The sequence below is a fragment of the Lissotriton vulgaris genome, chromosome 7 (genome assembly GCF_964263255.1).
Source record: "Lissotriton vulgaris chromosome 7, aLisVul1.2, whole genome shotgun sequence".
In the NCBI taxonomy this organism is placed as follows: domain Eukaryota; kingdom Metazoa; phylum Chordata; class Amphibia; order Caudata; family Salamandridae; genus Lissotriton; species Lissotriton vulgaris.
This window is the reverse complement of record NC_141695.1, coordinates 1,386,431,688-1,386,451,163: the sequence shown is the minus strand read 5'-3', so window position 1 is coordinate 1,386,451,163 and position 19,476 is coordinate 1,386,431,688. Positions and strand designations below refer to the sequence as shown.

Sequence of the window (19,476 nt, the reverse complement as noted above, 5' to 3'; positions counted from 1 at the left end):
ATCTGCACATGAAATGCCATCTCTGCCCTCTCCCAGACAGGACGGTTTTAAACCTTGATTCTATGTCAGGATCGGAGGCTCTGACTATGCTTCTCATTTCTTACTACAAAATTTTCAGCAGCCAATCACAGTAAAATAAAACAAACTACATTACCCACCTTTCCCTGTACCTCCCATATCACATCCTCCAATAATATGCGAGCCACCCATATAAGTATAGAAGTCACCATTTTGTGTCCTCTTTCTCTGCTGCTTCGCAGCCATAAAAGTACTCTTAATATGTTCATTAACTGTGACACGTGTTATCAGATTAGGTTCATTGTAGGACAAGGCAGCGTGCCTGTTTGTAATTATGTTACTGACAATTGTTGAAAGGTCGCAACGTGACTTCTTATAGTGTGCCACTATACATGTCACTTGATGTATTTGTACGTGTATTGCAGCACAAGCTTAATGATACTTAAATCATCTCCCTTGTGTATGTAACTGCGGTCAGATTTCTGATGCCGAGTGACTTTGGAGTGGGAGAGGGGAGTGGACTGCGCACATTTATTTATTTATTTATTGAATATCTGGTGCATAAAAAAGATCAGTAAAAAACACAATTAGCAGCAATAGATCATGAATATAATATACTTAGTAATAAATACCTATAAATTCATCAATATACAACGATATACATCGGGTCTAATTCCTCCTGCATAATTAAAAAGGCACAGCAATTTACACTCTAGCATCCCTCCATTTTTTAAGGGGAGCCCAAATATTCAGTCCCAACTCCCTCATCTTTCTGCCCCTTCGGGAGTATAGAGATGCTTCGATGTTACGGATGCCTAACAGCCTTGACAACCACATCTGGAATGAGGACGCCGAGGAGTCCTTCCAACCAGCAGCCAGTAGAATTTTTAAAACTGCAACCCAAATAAATACAAATGCTTATTTCTCCTTTTTCAGCCTCAGGTTAGAATCTATTCCAAATATCATCAGGACCGGGGATAGGGTAATTTTAACACTTAGCAGCCCCTCCCAGAAATGTTTAATCTCCGAACCTATCTTATTCAGTGTGCTACAATCATAAAACATATGCACCAAATGTGCAGGCCCCTGGGAACACATTGGACACCTATTGTCGTCCCTTTTCCCCCAATCAAAAAGCTTGGCTGGAGAGTAGTACAACTTATATAGTGTCTTATGATGTTGTGCTCTGAGATTCGAGGAGCGAAACAGGTTACTTGCCAGCTGCAATGCTTTATTGAGATCGACATCAGGATCACCCAGTTTCAACGCCCATGAGGCCTCCACCTGTTCCATATCATCCTGTATTGTAGAGACCAATTCCCCATAAATCTTACCATTCCTAGTGCGCCCAGCCAGAACATACTCTAGAATAGAAATTTTACCTCCTGGGGTAATCCGGGGCCTAATAGTTGCCAAAGTTTGAGAGATTTGAAGGAACTTAAAACTTTGATTCGGCGCGATTCCGAGTTTCCGCTGCAGATCTACAAAACTCAGCGGAGCAGCCCCATCCCAAAGGTCCCCTATTCTTCTGATTCCTTGGGACTCCCAAGAAGGCCACCATCTGTCACAACTCAAATGGGGAAAATGATTTGACTTCCAGAGAGGTGTATAGAAGTTATACTTTGGAATTCCAAGTGATTTCTGAACCACTTTCCAAACCCTCCAAACACTATCCAGTACCTTATATCTTTTTTTATTGTAATATCGTCGATCTGTTTTACGCAATAGGAGTCCCACTGCTTCCTTTCCCAGCAGCAGTTTGAATATAGAAGGGGGATACATGTTTCCAAGTAGGTTATTCGAGGTATTTGTGGCAATATACACAGGTATCTTTGACTGAAAAGACATGCCACTAGATAAAACCGAATATTTGGGACCCCCAATCCTTCTCTCTTTTGCGGTAAAGACAAGTATGTAAGTGATCTTCTTGTCTTCCCATACTGCCATATAAATTTTATAAAAACAGATTCAATAGACGTTAACACACTTTCTCCCACCATAAGTGGGATCGAGCAAAAAAGATATAAAACTTTCGGGAGCATGGTCATTTTTAGCGCGTTGGCTCTCTATATTATGGACAGGTGAATGGAATCTATCCTTTTTAACTCTGTTGCCATTGAATCAACCAATGGCTCAAAATTTTCTTTAATTACAGACTCCATTATAGGGCTGATTCTGACCCCCAAATAGATTGCCGAATCAGTATATCTCCCATCCCGTTTTATCATATTATTCGAGCAAATTATCGGAGTCTTATTTTCATTAACGAGATACCCCGAGCAGCGACCAAACTCTGAAGTTATTGCCTTCAAAGCGGGCATAGCAGTATCCGGGTCAGCAGTTGTTTAGTTTAGTTTAAAGGAGTTTGTAGAGCGCATGGTAACACCTCCCGGCGTGTCCCCGCGCTATAGAGAAAGAAAGCAGCAGCAGAGGAAAAAAAAAGAACGAACCAGTTCACACAGCAAAGAGGCAAGTTTTCAGCTTCTTCCTGAATACAATTTCATTACTCTCCAGCCTGATATCTAGAGGCAGGAGGTTCCATTGCCTGGCAGCTAAGGTGCGGAATGATCTGCCACCCATTTTAGCTTTTTTGGGGCAGGTAGTTTTAAGTAGACCCATTCCTTTGGATCTCAGAGATCTGTTAGGTTCATACACAGACACCAAATCAGACATATATGCCGGAGCTCTGTGATGAATTATTTTATGGCACCAGAGCATGGCTTTAAAAACAATCCTCTTACTGATCGGTAACCAGTGGAGGGCTGCTAGAGAGGGACGCGAGGGAGCTCGGCGGGGAAGCCTTAGCACCAGGCGAGCTGCCGAGTTTTGTAGAACCTGTAGCTTTTTTATGTTTTTCACTGAAGTCCCCATGAGTAGTACATTGCCGTAATCAATACGGGACGTTATTAGTGCCTGCATCATGGTACGCCTGGAGTTAATGGGTAACAGGTCGAGGGTGCGGTTGAGGGTTTTCATCACCCCAAAACATTTGCCAACAGTCTTCTTTACGTGGCTGTCAAAGGACAGTTTATTGTCCACCCATACACCTAAGTTCTTTGCCTCTTGTGCAGGCGAGGGCAGAGGTCCCAGACAGCTGGGCCACCACTCTGTCGTCCAATTGACCTCATTGCCTCCCATAATGAGGACCTCTGTTTTTGTCCCATTTAGTTTCAAACAGTGTTCATTCATCCACATAGCTAGTTTGGACATGCAGGCGTTGAAGTTATCAGCTTCCTTAGAAGGGGCATGGGTCAGAGATATGAGGAGTTGCGTGTCGTCGGCGTAAGAGACAAGCTCTACGCCGAACGATTGCACCACTTCTGCCAGAGGGGCCATGTAGAGATTGAACAGGGTGGGACTCGGGGCAGAGCCCTGAGGAACCCCCTGTTCCAGCATCACCCTGTCAGAGAGGAAAGTCCCTCTTTGAACCTGGAAGGTCCTGTTAATCAGGAAAGATTTCAGCCAACCCAGTGCCTTGTTGGTAACTCCCGCTTTATTTAGACACTGTAGCAGGATGGAGTGTGCTACAGTGTCAAAAGCGGCACTGAGATCAAGCATGATGAGGGCCATTGTCTTTCCCTTATCTGCTCCTTCACGTAAGGTTTCAGTGGCCCTCAGGAGAGCTGTCTCCGTAGAGAAGCCAGTTCTAAAACCCGACTGAGATTTATGGAAAACATTATGGTTCTCAAGATGTTCCATAAGTTGACTGTTAGCGATTTTCTCTGCTAACTTGGCCACGTAAGGTAGCAGGGATATGGGTCGTAGGTTGTCCATTATGTCCATGCTGATGTTTGATTTTTTCTTAATGGGTAATACTATTGCCTGTTTCCATTCCTCCGGAAGGCAGGAGGTAGTAAAGGAGGCGTGTAATAAGTGCCTGAAATGAGGCTCTAATACAGGAAAGGCTTCAGCTAAAATTTTCGGGGGTGCCGGATCCCTAGGGGATCCTGATTTAATTTTATTGCACATTTTGGACAGGATTTCATAAGAAGGGACTGTAAAAGAACTTAAACATACAGGTGTATTTACAAGTTTGTCATTTTCAATGAAGTCCGTGGCCGAATCTGTCTGGTTAGGGAAACTAGAATAGATTTTATGTATTTTGCCTGCAAAATACTGTGCAATATTGTTGCACGCTTCCACCGAGTCATTGTGTGCGGGGGAAGTCACGTCCACTATGGATATCTCTTTGTATATCAGAAACAGTTCCTTGGAGGAATTGCCTGCTTCCATAATACGGGTGTGATAATGCTCTGCTTTGGCAAAACGAACTGATTTATAATATTCTCTCTGTGTTGTTTTATATTGTATTTTAATATCTGCACAGAGATTCTGGCGCCAAGCTCTCTCAAGTTTCTTACAAGCCGTTTTCATGGCTTGCAGTTCTTGGCTAAACCAAGGAGCAGTTTTCTTAGGTCTCCTGGCATTGGACAGGGTACGACTTGGGGCGGTGATGTCCAGGGCCTTGGTGACGATGTTGTTTAAGTTGTCATTAGCTGCCTCACAGTCGACCCCTTTGGGAGGGCCTTCGTCATGTACAATTTGCTTAAATGAATCAAGAGAGAAGTTCTTCCATTTCCTGCGTTTGTATCGCAGGGATTGATGACGAACAATCTCCGTTCTGTCAAGCTGTATTGTGATGGGAATAATATAATGGTCCGACCAAGGTATGGGTATAGGATCAGAGGTAAGCACTCCCTGCCAGTTACCAAAAACGGGGTCTAGTAGGTGTCCTAATTGATGAGAAGGGTCTTTATTTTTTAGATCAAGCTGAACAGATAGCAATTCCATCCGGATATCATCAGCGTTTTTATCTAAATGATCTTCGAAATGAGCATTGAGATCCCCTAGCACTAACAGTCTGGATTTCCTCAGCGCTAGATGAGTGACCGCTTCCATTAGGGTCGATGTAAACTCATATAGTGTACCTGGCGGTCGGTATATCAAAATGCCAGAGATCGAATGATTGGGGCCAGTGTTAATTGTGAAGGTGCCGGCTTCGCTGTGATCAACCTGAGTGTGTACTAGGGAACAGACTAGAGGAGCTTTCGTGGCTATGGCGATGCCGCCTCCTCTGCCGTCCTTCCTGTCCAATCTAGATAGGGAATAGCCGTTGGGCATGGCCTGGATAATATCCGGGTCCGAGTGATCATCTAGCCAGGTTTCAGTTAGAAAAAGGATATTAAGATTTAGGTCTTCTAGTAAATGGTAGATTTCTAGAGCATGCTTCCGTAGGGATCTACAATTCAATAGTGCAGCTTTGATGATAGGACCCGAGTTAGTGTCAGGGATTTGAGGAAGGGGTTCAAAGCGGCACCTCGTGCATTTTATAAGTGACTGGGCAGACATGGCGTGTTTGCAATCGACAGGTGTGTCGGGTTGTAGAGCAAGTAGTGCGTGTCTGCCATACCTTATGGTGTTTTGAGCTGAACTGCCAGGGTTTGAGGCCCCGCGCCCCGTTCGGCCGCGGACGGGCGCAGACGGGCTGGACTTTGGCTCGACTTCGGCGCGCTTCCGGCGCGCCCGCTGCGCCAGCCCGCTGCGCCGTCTGGTTGGGTGACACATAATATAGGGAGGAGGAGGGTGGGAGGCCGGCCCGACTTGAGCGCTGACCTCGCCTTCCTCACCCAAGATGGCGCCCACCGCCGAGTGAAATCTCGAACAAAGCGGATTTAAGTTCAATATTTAAGAGGTAAGGGTGTGTAGAGTGTCAGTGTGCCTGCTAATTCAATTCCCCATTCTAAAAGCAGCCCCCAGAGTAAAAAGCGGTATAATTTTAAAAACGCTAAAAACGCTCTAAATTATTTTTTTAAACAGCCTGTAAGCAGTGCGCAAAGGTTAGCACTTCCTCTTGTTTCTACTGCAGCTCGCAGCCCCAATAACCTCTCTAGGGAGAGCTACTGTAGGGCAGAGAGCGCTGGGTAGGGCGCGCCTAAATACTATGGGAGGGCGGGAGGCCGGACCGACTTGAGCACTGACCTCGCCTTCCTCACCCAAGATGGCGCCCACCGCCGAGTGAAATCTCGAACAAAGCGGATTTAAGTTCAATATTTAAGAGGTAAGGGTGTGTAGAGTGTCAGTGTGCCTGCTAATTCAATTCCCCATTCTAAAAGCAGCCCCCAGAGTAAAAAGCGGTATAATTTTAAAAACGCTAAAAACGCTCTAAATTATTTTTTTAAACAGCCTGTAAGCAGTGCGCAAAGGTTAGCACTTCCTCTTGTTTCTACTGCAGCTCGCAGCCCCAATAACCTCTCTAGGGAGAGCTACTGTAGGGCAGAGAGCGCTGGGTAGGGCGCGCCTAAATACTATGGGAGGGCGGGAGGCCGGCCCGACTTGAGCGCTGACCTCGCCTTCCTCACCCAAGATGGCGCCCACCGCCGAGTGAAATCTCGAACAAAGCAGATTTAAGTTCAATATTTAAGAGGTAAGGGTGTGTAGAGTGTCAGTGTGCCTGCTAATTCAATTCCCCATTCTAAAAGCAGCCCCCAGAGTAAAAAGCGGTATAATTTTAAAAACGCTAAAAACGCTCAAAATTATTTTTTTAAACAGCCTGTAAGCAGTGCGCAAAGGTTAGCACTTCCTCTTGTTTCTACTGCAGCTCGCAGCCCCAATAACCTCTCTAGGGAGAGCTACTGTAGGGCAGAGAGCGCTGGGTAGGGCGCGCCTAAATACTATGGGAGGGCGGGAGGCCGGCCCGACTTGAGCGCTGACCTCGCCTTCCTCACCCAAGATGGCGCCCACCGCCGAGTGAAATCTCGAACAAAGCGGATTTAAGTTCAATATTTAAGAGGTAAGGGTGTGTTGAGTGTCAGTGTGCCTGCTAATTCAATTCCCCATTCTAAAAGCAGCCCCCAGAGTAAAAAGCGGTATATTTTAAAAACGCTAAAAACGCTCTAAATTATTTTTTTAAACAGCCTGTAAGCAGTGCGCAAAGGTTAGCACTTCCTCTTGTTTCTACTGCAGCTCGCAGCCCCAATAACCTCTCTAGGGAGAGCTACTGTAGTTGTAATTGCCAAGTCATCAGCATATGCCAACAGCTTGGTTTCGAACCCGTTGCAAACCACGGATTTAATTCCCTCACACCCCAATATCTTTCTTATTAGAGGGTCAATGTAAAGGGCGAATAAAATTGGTGAACATGGACACCGATGGCGGGTCCCCCGGGAGATGTAAATTTTGTCCGACCGCTTCCCATTAGCTGGATTCTGGCGTATGGATCTACATACATTGCCTTGATGGCCTTTGTAATTTTAGGGCCGAATCCCCTCCGTTCCACTATCCCCCATAAATACTGCCATGTAACGCGGTCAAAAGCTTTTTCAGCGTCCAGAAGGATCATGGCGATCCGGCCCCCCGTGACAGCTTGCACATTAAACAACGTGATGGCCCTCCTTATGTGGTCCGTTGTTCCCCGACCAGAGATAAACCCATGCTGCCACGGAGAGACCTGACCACCGATGACCCCTCTCAGCCTATTAGCCAAAACCTTTGTGTATATTTTAGTATCTGAATTTATGAGGGATATGGGATGGTACAACCCGGGCTCTTCCTTAGGTTTGCCCTTCTTGTGAAAGACAGCTATATTCGTCTCTTTCCAAGAGTTTGGGATCTCCCCTGAAAAAATTATGCCACTAAATAGATCTAACAATACTGGGGCTAGCACTGCCTGTAGGCACTTATATACTTCCGAAGGGATATTATCCGGCCCTACTGCCTTACCAGCCACTGAATTCTGTAGAGCATTCACCACTTAACCCAATTCCAAATCCTTATCTAATACAGCTTTCTCCTGAGGAGCCAGAACATTTCCAAAATCTTCAAAAGCTAAGCTGGCAAGGTCTGCCATAGCCTCCTCTTGATATAGCTTTTGATAAAAATCCTTAAAAGCCCTTCTTCTACTGGGACTGCTGAGCTGGTCTATGGTTGCTTTTTGTGCTACAAATTGATTTCGAGGCCGGCCAGAATGGTTGCAGGCCCGTAACTGTATGCTTCTGTTGCACAATAAAGGTTTCAAAAAATTAAAAAAAAAAAAAAAAAAAGCTCTTCTGATGTCTTCTGGCTCAGTATACTCCTGGTTGCCCACATGAATTTTCATATTTCTACTTACGCCCTGTCTAATCCTTAATGCTTAGAACTTGCCAGCCTGCTCCCCCGTTTCGTACATTCTCCCCTTATGTATCTGATAGTCATCCGCACTTCTCTGGGCAGCAGATTTATAGACTTCCGCTTTCAGGGCAAGAATCTTACATAAGCTCTTGTTAGCTTCTTTCCCATCCATAATGTCTCTCACATGTTGTTCCTCCGCCTGTACTAACTGTGCCATCAGCAACTCATGCTCCTCTTGGGCTTTTTTCCTCTGGCTAGCTGAGAAGCTAATTGTCTCCCCTCTCAGCGCTGCCTCAAAGGAGTCCCATACACAATTTCGGGGGGAAACTATATCTATAGAGGGGATTAATAGCGTTATACCTCTCGTAGACTAAAATCAGCGGGCTATGGTCAGAAATTACCTTTGGAATTTTAATGATTCCTATCCTTCCTGCCTCTGATGATGATATAAGAAAATAATCCAACTTAGTATATTTCTTGGCGGGGCAGGAGAAATAGGTAAAGCACGGGTGTGATGGTTTCTAATACCCCCAAACATCCAGTAGATTATGTGAGCTAATTAAAGCGACTTTAAATGTGTGTGAACATTGAAAATGCGCACATCCCAGTATTTGGGCACTCCCTCTGGTTCACAAATAGGTTGACTCCATATGGTTTTATGAATTTATTCAGTAAGAGTTAATTGTTTTTCAAAAGTTCATCAGTGGATTATTTGCATCCAATTCATTAGATTTTACACAAAATCATCGTCGCTCCAATGCATTTCGGGTCCATTACCCTTTCTCAAGGAGCACTAAAAAAATGAGAACGATCTATATTGGTATCATGGTTACATTACCAAAAGATAACATATTCAAAAAGAGCATTTCCCAAAGAGTGGATTCAAACGTGTGAATTCAAAAGCAAACAAAAGTCTGTGCAGAAAGATATATAAGTAACCAAAGAGTTTGGGATAGTTGACCATAACGGGGTAACTGGGGGGTGTCAGGATATAATTGGCGCACCCAGAAAAAGAAACGAGTGCACGATGGAAGTGCTAGGGTAAGTAATAAACGCTCACGTGTAAGCGGAGCTGTAATGCGGTGCTGGAAGGGAACAAAAATGCAAACACAGGCGGTTAGGTGATCGCTCAAAGAGCGAGTACAAATGTGAGCGAAAGCTTGCTGCCGGGGCACAGCTTATGGGCTTACCGATGCGGGATTTCGAGGGGGGACTAGCGAAGTCTCCAGGTGGTTAACTGCAACTCGAGGTCGCCGGGTTGAAGTAACGGCTCACGAGTGAAATTGACACAGTATAAACGCGAGGTGGGACATAGAGATCAACAAAGGACCAAGTAGTATTGACAGTGGGGGCCATGTTGGAACGGGCAAATGGAATGAACGTGAGGTTAGTAAGACAAACAAGGTAACGTAGGATAGCGGGATGATCAAGGAGTGAAAATAGCAAAAATAGTTCCAGAGAAAGACCAATATGGCCCGTGGTTTGTCACCCTCCTTCACCGGTGTTCTCTGTTTGAAGGGGAATCAATGTGCTCTTTGGATCTCCGATGCCCAGTTCCAATCGGATAGTTCCGGGAAGGCTGCCGAGAAAAGAATAACTATGTAGCTCCTGGTATCGGACCCCTCCAGACCCTCCTGGATCCCCAGGACTCTTAAGTTGTTTCTTCTGAGTCTGTTTTCCACCTCTTCTAACTTCCATTGGATATCCTTAATCTGGGCATCATGAGCCTCCACCAAGGTTACTGAATTAGCAGCATCGGCTTCGGTGGCCATCATCCTTTCTTCCAAATGTACCACTCTTTCTCCCATGTTAGAAAAAGCCTTCGAAAGCTTCCTTACTACCCCCTGCATTTTCCTCATCCCTGCTTGAGTTTTTCTACTATCTAGAAGTGCCTCCTCCCTGTGAGCCAAGATAGCCTGATGAATAGACTCGAGCGCGGGGGAGCGACAATCTTAGGCACCGGGATAGTTTTTACAGATAGCCCTGAAAGTGGGGTATTTGCCGAGTAATCCCATGAGAGATCTTTACTTCCCCTGTTTTCCTTCCCATTTTGCACCTGCACTTTTTTGGATGTTGAGAGGTGTTCCTCCTCCTCACTTTCCTCTGGGTCTGATTCCAGACTACTGGCCCCCTGCGAGGTGCTTAGTATGTCATCCGACCACTCGGCTTCCTCTGACACAGAAAAAAAACAGTCACTCGACTCCTTCTCAACTTCACTTTCCTCTTCTATCTGCTTTTTATCTTCTAGTACATCATTAGCCTTTTGACTGCCAGCCTGCCTCGCAACCACTTGGATCTCCGAGGTCCTGATGGGATCGGGAATTAGCATATTGCGCAACCTGTCCTCCTTACCTCTATTGCCATTACTGTCTTTGCTACCAAAGCCCACGGGTGGAGCAGTCAAGGGTGCCTTACTCAGTTCCAGATCATTCGCAATGTTTTGCTCCTGAGATGCCACACACCCCTTGTTCCCCCCATCCGCTGCACCCTGTACCATACTTGACAGGCTTACTCCCTCCTGAGCACTTTGAGGTATTATTCCAGTGCTCCCCGGACTCATCACATTTGCTCCCGTTTCATTCCCGACATTGTTTCCTGTAGTTCCATCATTTCCATTGTTATCCTCTGCTTGGCGCCCGTTACCAGCCAGCTCTCTCCCTCGTTGCAACAATTCCACCACCGTAGGGCTTGTCAGCCTGTTCTTCGCTGCACCACCGCCCAGGGCCCCGCCCTTTCCTCTCCGTGGCGGGTCCGTCAGCCGTAGTCTTTGATTTCACCCAGGGGAGCTTTCACCGAGGGCGAGAACGCCCTCGCCAGGAGCCTGTTTTTCCGCCACTGCTGACAGTGCCTCGCTCCGGGCTTTACGAGTGGCTGCTGTCATAGCTGCTTTGGAGGTAGCACCGCCCGTCGCATTCTTCGGCGCCATACTGGGATCCTCTCTCGAGATCTGGAACACCAGACGCCGCAGGTAATTCCCCACACACCGTCTCACGAGGGAGGAGACCGTTCCAAGATGCATAGGTCGAAGGAGCTTACGGGAAAACAGCATTCGGTCGGGGGGGAGTGTGGGGGGTAAGTAGAAATTTAGTGAGACGGAGCCAAACGGGTCACACAGAAAACGTTCGGACCACTGCCTGCTAGAGTGCTAACGTCCACCTAAGCGGCCGCCATCTTGCCCCAGAGAGACCGCCATCTTGCCCCCGAGAGAAGTTCCGGTTTGCGCACATCTCGGTGACGGTCCTATTTCTACTACCAGTAAAAGCCCCATAATGCGTATGTGCAGAATTCTAACGCAACGCTCAGGAAAAGTGATCAGAGCGCCCGCGGGCATTTCTGCACTTAGCGTGATTCTTGTTTCCGGTGTGGTGGCACATATTTAAGGCTCTCCTTATGCCCTGACTGCAGAATTTACGCAGGGTTGAACAAATTTACACAGGCTCTGCCTAGAGTAATTTTTCCAGGAAGCTCCTCCACACTTAATCTGAGACAGACTCTCCTGCCTGGCAAGGGTTTCTACTCCCCCTTTACTCTCTTGATCCCCCGTGAATCCAATACTTTATCAAGAGAATGACACAGTGGGAGCCTTATAAGGCGGAGGTAGAATACTACCATGATAATGGCCAGCTAGAGCTGGATTTAGTGGATGCACTAGACTGCAGCATGCAAAAATCAAATAAGGCCCTTGTACGTGCACTAGGCCCCTTTTCCTGGCAATTGTGTGGTTATGCACGCCAACAGGGCTGGCAACCTTTGATCCCTCCAGCCAGCAATGAAGCTATCCCTTCAAAAAAAGGGCGAAGCCACGGCTAAGCCCCAAGTAGACGTACATGCAGATGCTTTTGAGAAGCTGAGGCGTAAGAGAGAAACAGAGCATGGTTATTGCCCCCTCGGGAGAGTCCTCACAATCATATAGCTCTTTCTTTGCCGATACCCTGGGATCAGATACTTCTTCACACACTGATGACAGCGATGAGGTTGATACACCAGGACCTAGTAAAAAGAAACAAGCCCCTGCCAAGACCCCTCGGGAACTCCAATTCGAGCCCACAGAAATCATTCACTCCAGAGCTTCAAAGTGGGCCCCTCCCCTCCAGACTTTGCGGAGTCTGTTCAATCTCACCGCCGACTGAGTTTTGATGAGGTGGCCCATCCTCACCATCACACTGAGTGCCCATGCCCAGACTTTGTGGGTAAGGTCACGGATACGCCAGATATAGACCATACCATGGTCACATTTATGAAAAAAATGCAAAGGACCCTAAGAAGGGCCTTGACAGGTCATGGGATAATTGTCAAGACAAGCACTTTGAAATGGCAGGACCTTTGGCCAAGATTCTTGAGTTGGCATACTAGGCCAAAGAGTCCAATTATTCAGTGAATACAGATGATCTGGTTGGCTGCGCGCAGAAAGCCATTTGCCTGCTAGGCAACACCAACTGCGCCACATACACGGAACGCCGTAGATCTATCCTCATGAGGATAGACCCAAAGCAGAATGATTTACCCACCTTGGAAGCAGGCCCAGTGGCTGATAGTCTTTTGTTCAGGGGTCCTATGCTAAGGAACTTCCCAGATTTTGCTCCACCTACTCAACAATTGAAAAGGCCCAGATGTCACTCAAAAGAGTGTTCCAAAGAGGCTTTTTGTCAGGGCCGGGCACTATGGAGGACGAGTGTCAGGACCATTCAGCTTCTTCAGAGTTTGGGATTTTTAATCAGTTCACAGAAGTCTGTCCTGTCTCCAGCTCAACAGATGGAAATCCTGGGATTCCAGATAGATCCGGTCTGAACACAATTGATCCTTGCGCTCCAAAAGATTTGCAATATCCAGATCAAATTGAAATGAGTTCTGCGTTGTGCAGACCAACTGTATCATTGCGTTTGATTCCCAGAATTGAGGGCCTTGTGGCTTCCTCGATCCAGGCCATTTTTTCTGGGTCCCCTCCATTACAGAGCCCTTCAGATTCAACATTTGAGGAAGAACCTCTTTTACACGTAACAAGTCCCCCTTTTGGGTGAAGCCAGGATGGAGATAACATGGTGGCTGGAACGCAGGTAATCCTGCAATGCCTGAGCCATTATCAGAACCTCCCCAGAAATCGTGATAGAATTGGATGCCAGCCGGTAGGGTTGGGAGGGGGGGAGTGCAGTGTCCACTGGAGGTTGGTGGTCAGAGGCAGAGCGCTGAGTCTCCGGTCCAATTGGCTGAACTCCAGGCGGGCACTTACGCCATCAGGAGTCTCTCTCCTATAAAGGCAGATGGTTGTAGATTACCATTTTGAGTTGCTTACTGAGGATGGACAACATCTCAGAGGTCCAATACGCTAACAAGCTAAGGGAGACGATATCCTATCTACTAGCAGACTGCCAAGGATTTATGGCACTTCAGCCAAGAGCCAAGATCATCGCATCTTCCTCACAGTAGAATATCTCTCAAGTAAGAAAAACACGATAGTCCACTGGAACTCCCATCATTTACGGGATTTCAGCGACTGGAGACTGAATCATTTGGTGTTCCAACAACTGGACAGATTGTTGGGTCCATGCACCTGTTTGCATCACGGCTCAACCGACAGGTTGCACATTTTTTCTGCTGCCGACCGTTACGGAAGCCCAAGCGCTGGATGCTTTTCTCCAGGACTGGTCACCCGTTCCTGATGATACCAGGAGTCGTGTCGCAAATCAGGTGTCAGACATCAGAAATCATTCTTGTGACCCCTTATTAGAGGGCTCAACCTAGATTACTGATAGCTCTAACTCTAGCGATTGCTCCTCCAGTTCAGCTCCCACTTCAACTGGATCTCCTCTTGGATCCGGAGGGACGTCGTCATCCGTTGGTCCTATCAGGTCAACTCAAGTTGATGGCTTGGATGGTTTCAGGGCAAGATAGTATACCCAAGCATTTTGCAACAAGCTGCAGCTTTCATCAGACAGGCCTGAGCAAATAGCACCCACAAACTATATTCCGGAGCTTGAAGGAGATGGTGTGCTTGGTGCAACGCACGGGCTGTTGATCCTGTGGGGGCAGAGTATTGTATGATAATACATTTTCTTTCAGAATTGGCATCTCCTGGTTTAGCATACGGTATGGTGAATAACTTCAGGTCTGTGATTTCAGCAAGGCATCTTCCAATAGAAAGTAAATCACTAGGCGAGCATTCTTTAGTCTACAAATTAATGAGTGGCATTTGTTAGCTCATCCCTCCAAGACCGAGGTATGTGTCCATTTGGGGTGTGAATGTTTGTCCTCAAATTCCTAGAGTAATGGCCGGCAAACAGGTATTTGTCTCGCAAACAGCTATCGGTCAAGCTTACGATATTATTATGCCTGTTTCAAGTAAGAGGGTATTAGATGTGCCGGCTCTGGGTTAGGCAGACAGAGTTTTTTCTCCAGTAGGTGTTACATTCTCTATTACTCGTCGGACCAAATCTAATTCTAGGTTGGTAACTCACCAGAGATTTCCAGATAATGCTCAGTTATGTGTGGTTCAATGTTTAAAAGATTACGAGGTGTCACCTTATGATGTGAGACGGGAAGCTGGAGAGCAACTACTCATTGGATTACAAAAGCCTTTCAGACCAGTGTCTTCGGCTACATTAGCCAGGTTGATGAGATGGTTGCTGGCAGAAGCAGGTATTGACATATCTGCCTTTGGTGCTTATTCCGCCAAAGAAGCCTTGGCATCCAAGTCGTATGCTTAGGGTTCTCGCACAGAGGACATTATGGAGTGTTGAATACTGGTCTTCAGAGTCTACATTTAAGAAATATTACTATAAACCTATTGTAGATGTGGCGTCTGTGGTGGTAACGCAGCTTTGAACTAGCATTGTCGGAGCCTCTGGTCCCGAGATAGATTGACATTTTTTACGCCTCAAGATTTTCAATTCTATTAAGGACACAGAAGCTAGGATTGTCCCACTCATTAGATGCATTTCCTTTGTGGTGCATTGGAACACTTTTGAAAAATGTCATAAAAATGTGTGGATGTAAAATTGTGCTGTTTCTTCTTCTCCCTCTTGATAATTGTTGGCAATATTCTGTAGTACAGTTTTCTGGTGCTAGACTTTACGTTGGTTACTTTCTATTTCAGGAAATGACCAGAAGATCCGTTGAGATGTTCTCTCTGATCTGGTGGGCTACGTTTTCCTTAGAGGATTTATGTATGACTTGCTGCTTTGCTTAATTTTTGTAGGCCCAATTCAGAGTTCTATCTTGGGACCTGGTTTGTTGTCGGACATCCCTGTTGGATCACCTGAAAGCTTTGAGGACACGTTCGGACTGATTGGAAGTTTGGTGACTATTACCCTGTCTCACGCTTGGAATATTCTGTACTTATGGTTTTATCTCACAAAGAAAGAGGACCCAAGATGGTGGCTTCTATAGTTATATGGGTGGCTCGCATATTATTGGAGCACGTGATATCGGAGGTACAGGGAACCATGTCCATGAGTAAGGTCGTTTTGTTTTAATTTACTGTGATTGGCTGCTGAAAATTTAGTAGTAAAGAAAGGAGAAGCATAATCCTCGCATCTATGTCCTTAATAGAATTGAAACAATTTTTTGCATAAGCTAGAAAAAAAATTCATTATCTGCAAGTAAAAAAAGACAACAAATCCCACTTTCATATGGCTGCTGTGTGCCTCGATCCCATTAACCATTCCTGGCTATTTAGCCAAGAGCATATTGCATTCGGGGACTTGTTGTGGTTGTGTTTTGTACAATCTTTATCACTAGTTATAATGTTGAACGATTATTTTTCAAACATAAATTGTTGAAAAACAATCTGTGATCCACAATTGGGCACATCTACTTGAAGACCCCGCTGACGAGGTCTGAAGCAAAAATCCTATGCAGGATTGTAGTCTTAAATCAAGGCACTGATTATTACATGGAAAACAATGGTTTGGGACTTTTATAAACTGCTAAACTTCATGTTGATTCTTTGGTTTTCCAAGTATTGAGAAGTTACCGTAACATTTTAGCTCAGTGTTATTTAAGCAGTCGTGCTACCCCCTGATACCACCTGGATCCGAGGTAGGTCAGGACAAATTTAAAATATCATAGTTCCATCACGGAAAAAATGTCCAAACTCAGCTGATCATATGCAGTGTTTTATATACAATTGACAGAACTCCTATTTAGGAGACTGATCAGCAAGGACAGCCAACACGTGTTTTGCCCCCTTACTTGGCCATCCGGCCTGGGGCTTCCTCAGGGCGTTAGATTTGTATAAGGACCAAAATCATCCACGCAATCCGATATCCTAGCAATAGATCTCTAGATCCTAGGCATCAATGCCTTTGAGCAACCGGTCTCAGCAGTCGGCATCTACTTTTGGTCCTCATACAAATCCAACGCCCTGAGGAAGCCCCAGGCCGGATGGCCATGTAAGGGGGCGAAACACGTGTTGGCTGTCATTGCTGACCAGTCTCCTAAATAGGAGTTCTGTCAATTGTATATAAAACACTGCATAGGATCAGCTGAGTCTGGAAATGTTTTCCGTGATGGAACTAGGATATTTTAAATTTGTCCTGACCTACCTCGGATTCTTCCTCTTCACTAGTGGGATGGGGACACCCACTGTCAAGGACAAATACCTCATGAACTTTAAACTCAATAATACGGCCAGTAAGGGATTAGGACCACTTTATTCCCCCTTCTCACTTTGAAACCCCTGCTACTACCTGCCAGCCTCCTCTAAAATGCTTAAATACTAGGTGCCGAGTGAGCCCAGCCTTAGTGTTACACCCGTTCAACATGTTGGGAGGTGTAAAACAATGGACAGTGGACCAAAAACAAACACTTGCGGCACCAATCACAAAAAATCACCAACAAAATCAGAGTTTTAAAATATCTTGTGTGCAGACTTCCAAAGGTGCTCCCTGTTCATTAGCACCCCTTATCCAAAGGGGAAAATTAAACAAACACAAAATCAGCGCTGAACCACTATAGAACAAACATACCATATGAATAGTTATGGCTCATTGAAGCGCAAAGTATGACATTTATCTTCTTTATTCTTTCTTATTGAAACAAGCAAGAGCCAACCTTTTAGCTCGGTGTTATTTAAGCAGGCGTGCTACCCCTGCTACCTGCCAACCTCCTATAAAATGTTTAAATACTAGATGCCGAGTGAGGCCAGGCTTAGTGTTACACCTGTTCAACAGGTTGAGAAGTGTCACTGCCTATGGTCTCACTCATCAAAACAAATTGCAAGCATATTTTTTAAAATGTTCCACTTGAAACCTCCCTGGAAACCCTTTTTAACGGGGTAGACTTGCACAGTGTACAAAATACTTAATTGCTCACTCACACCTCTGGCCTTAGTGAGAAGCGGCGCAAAGGGGAAAATGTGTATGCTGAGTTCTAGACCCGCATAAGGGCATACTCAGTTACTGCGCGTGAAGTCGCACAGACAGCTAAAAGCTGGTAAGAACAAGCATTGGCATTGCCAATAGGTCTCGCCTTTGGGACCTTATAAGTGTTTAGTTATCCAGCACAATATCCTTGGTGTAGCAACATAAACTGTTGCATTGCAAAACACTTATAAGGTCCCAAAGGCACGACCTATTGGCTATGCCAATGCTTGTTTATTCGTGCAAAGGCGAGAGCTTGTTATTGAGGTGCATGGGCAGCCATCTACATAATTGTGCATGTAGCTTTCTATTGGTGCCCCCTGTTCCGGCATGAATGATGGAAGGGTGTCATTGGATCTTACTATCAAAAAATTACATGAAAGCAGAACGCTGGCGGGCAGTGTTGGATCCCACGCATAATATTGTGGCCCATTGGAAAAATGACGGAAACGAGTGAAACGGGCGCCCACCCTCTGGCGCGCCTCTTTGCATCTGCTGTGTATGAAATGCATGAAAAGCTGGGAGCATCCTGTAGGTAGCTATCAGCGAAAACGTTGCATTTCTGAATTTTTTTTTAACGTTTCGAAAGATGAATAGCCATGTTTGTAAATCCGATTATACGAGCAGTAATGCGGCGCCAGTACTATCGAAAACACAAAAGCCCTGTCTAGTGGGAGAGCGTCAGTGCCTGCAGATCAGAGGAACGACACACGCGGGGCAAGTGAGGCTTCCATCTTACACGGACCTACCTGGAAAGCCACTTTAATAGTTCCCTAAAACAAAGATATATAAAACATCGACTAGGACTACAGTTTTCAAAGGATTTGTTACCATCCTGGGAAAATTGTCACACTGACCCTCATTGTCGTTTATGTGGCTATCAAAATGAAACATTAACGCACTTACTATGTGTTTGCCCGGCGCTTAAGGATTTAAGGAGACGGCTTTTAAAGAATTTTTTTAACAAATTGAACATTCGGACATGTAGGCAAGCTGTAATTCGATGGCTAGATGGATCATGTCCTATGTTGGCCTGCATGGGGGGTCAAATATATGATGAAAGCCCAATCTCTCTTGCAGCAAGCTGAACATGGAATCACACCACCAAATTGAAATATATGACATTTATTTTGTCATTTGGCAAACAGTTTCTAATTGCTAATATTTTAACACGTGTTTTATGTTCTATGATGATCTAAATGCATTTTGTAATAATTTTTAATAATTTTATGCAACAAAATTGACTTTGACCATCTTACACGGATTTCACGCTCTTGGAAATTGTGCAACCTTCTGCGAGATGAACCAGGCCTTCATAACAATAGTGCCATAGTATCACTTACACCGTCTGGCATGGCGAATGACTATGAAAAAAACCTTTGCACATTCTGAGCTAGGGCCCGCTTGCAGGAAATCAGACAGTGGGATTTCTTTATGAGTACTTAAAATACTATAAACAGAGCATTAAAATGGATTTACAAACCATGAGTGTATTTGTTCAAGTGTGTGCATTTGGGCGTTTTCGCATATCGGAATATCTCGCAACTGGACAGCAGTAGTAGCGCCTTTAGTAATTTGCCAATGTAGCCATTAAGGCTGGTTTGCGATATATCGCCAAAGCGCAACAGAATATGCTACAACTGGACCCACTAGCTACCATCTGTAACTGGTCAGCCTGAATTTCCGCCAGCGGGCACATGTTTACCTTACTAAGGGTGTGAGAAGTTTTATCCGTGACTTGACAGTGACATGTCAAAAACTTGCAAATTCACACTTGCATATTTTTACACTTTCTCATATTGGCCTGGAAATAAAATTCTGCATCTATTGAACACTGCCAATCGATAAAAAACCAGCACCGCCTCTCCCCTACCTCCTCCACCGCCGAGGAACGCGCAGGAATGACTGCCAAAATGCCAAAAAAAATAGCCGGAAACGCGATAATGAATCCCGCCCCTCCCGGACTAGTGACCTGACTCATGCTTGTCATGGCGAT

At 45.5% G+C, this 19,476-nt stretch overlaps 1 protein-coding gene across 2 annotated transcripts in view; it reads right to left on the bottom strand.

Moving 5' to 3' along the window:
* The window catches only part of CDIPT (CDP-diacylglycerol--inositol 3-phosphatidyltransferase), a 104,958-nt gene that overhangs the window by 84,444 nt on the left and 1,038 nt on the right, over nt 1–19,476 (bottom strand). Inside the window, exon 1 of one of the 2 annotated variants that reach the window (XM_086932118.1) lies at nt 19,354–19,375. The exons of the other annotated variant lie outside the window; for it this stretch is intronic. The gene's annotated coding sequence lies outside the window, so the exon portion shown is untranslated. Of the gene's footprint in view, nt 1–19,353; nt 19,376–19,476 lie in introns of those variants that run through there. 2 annotated transcript variants of the gene reach the window in all.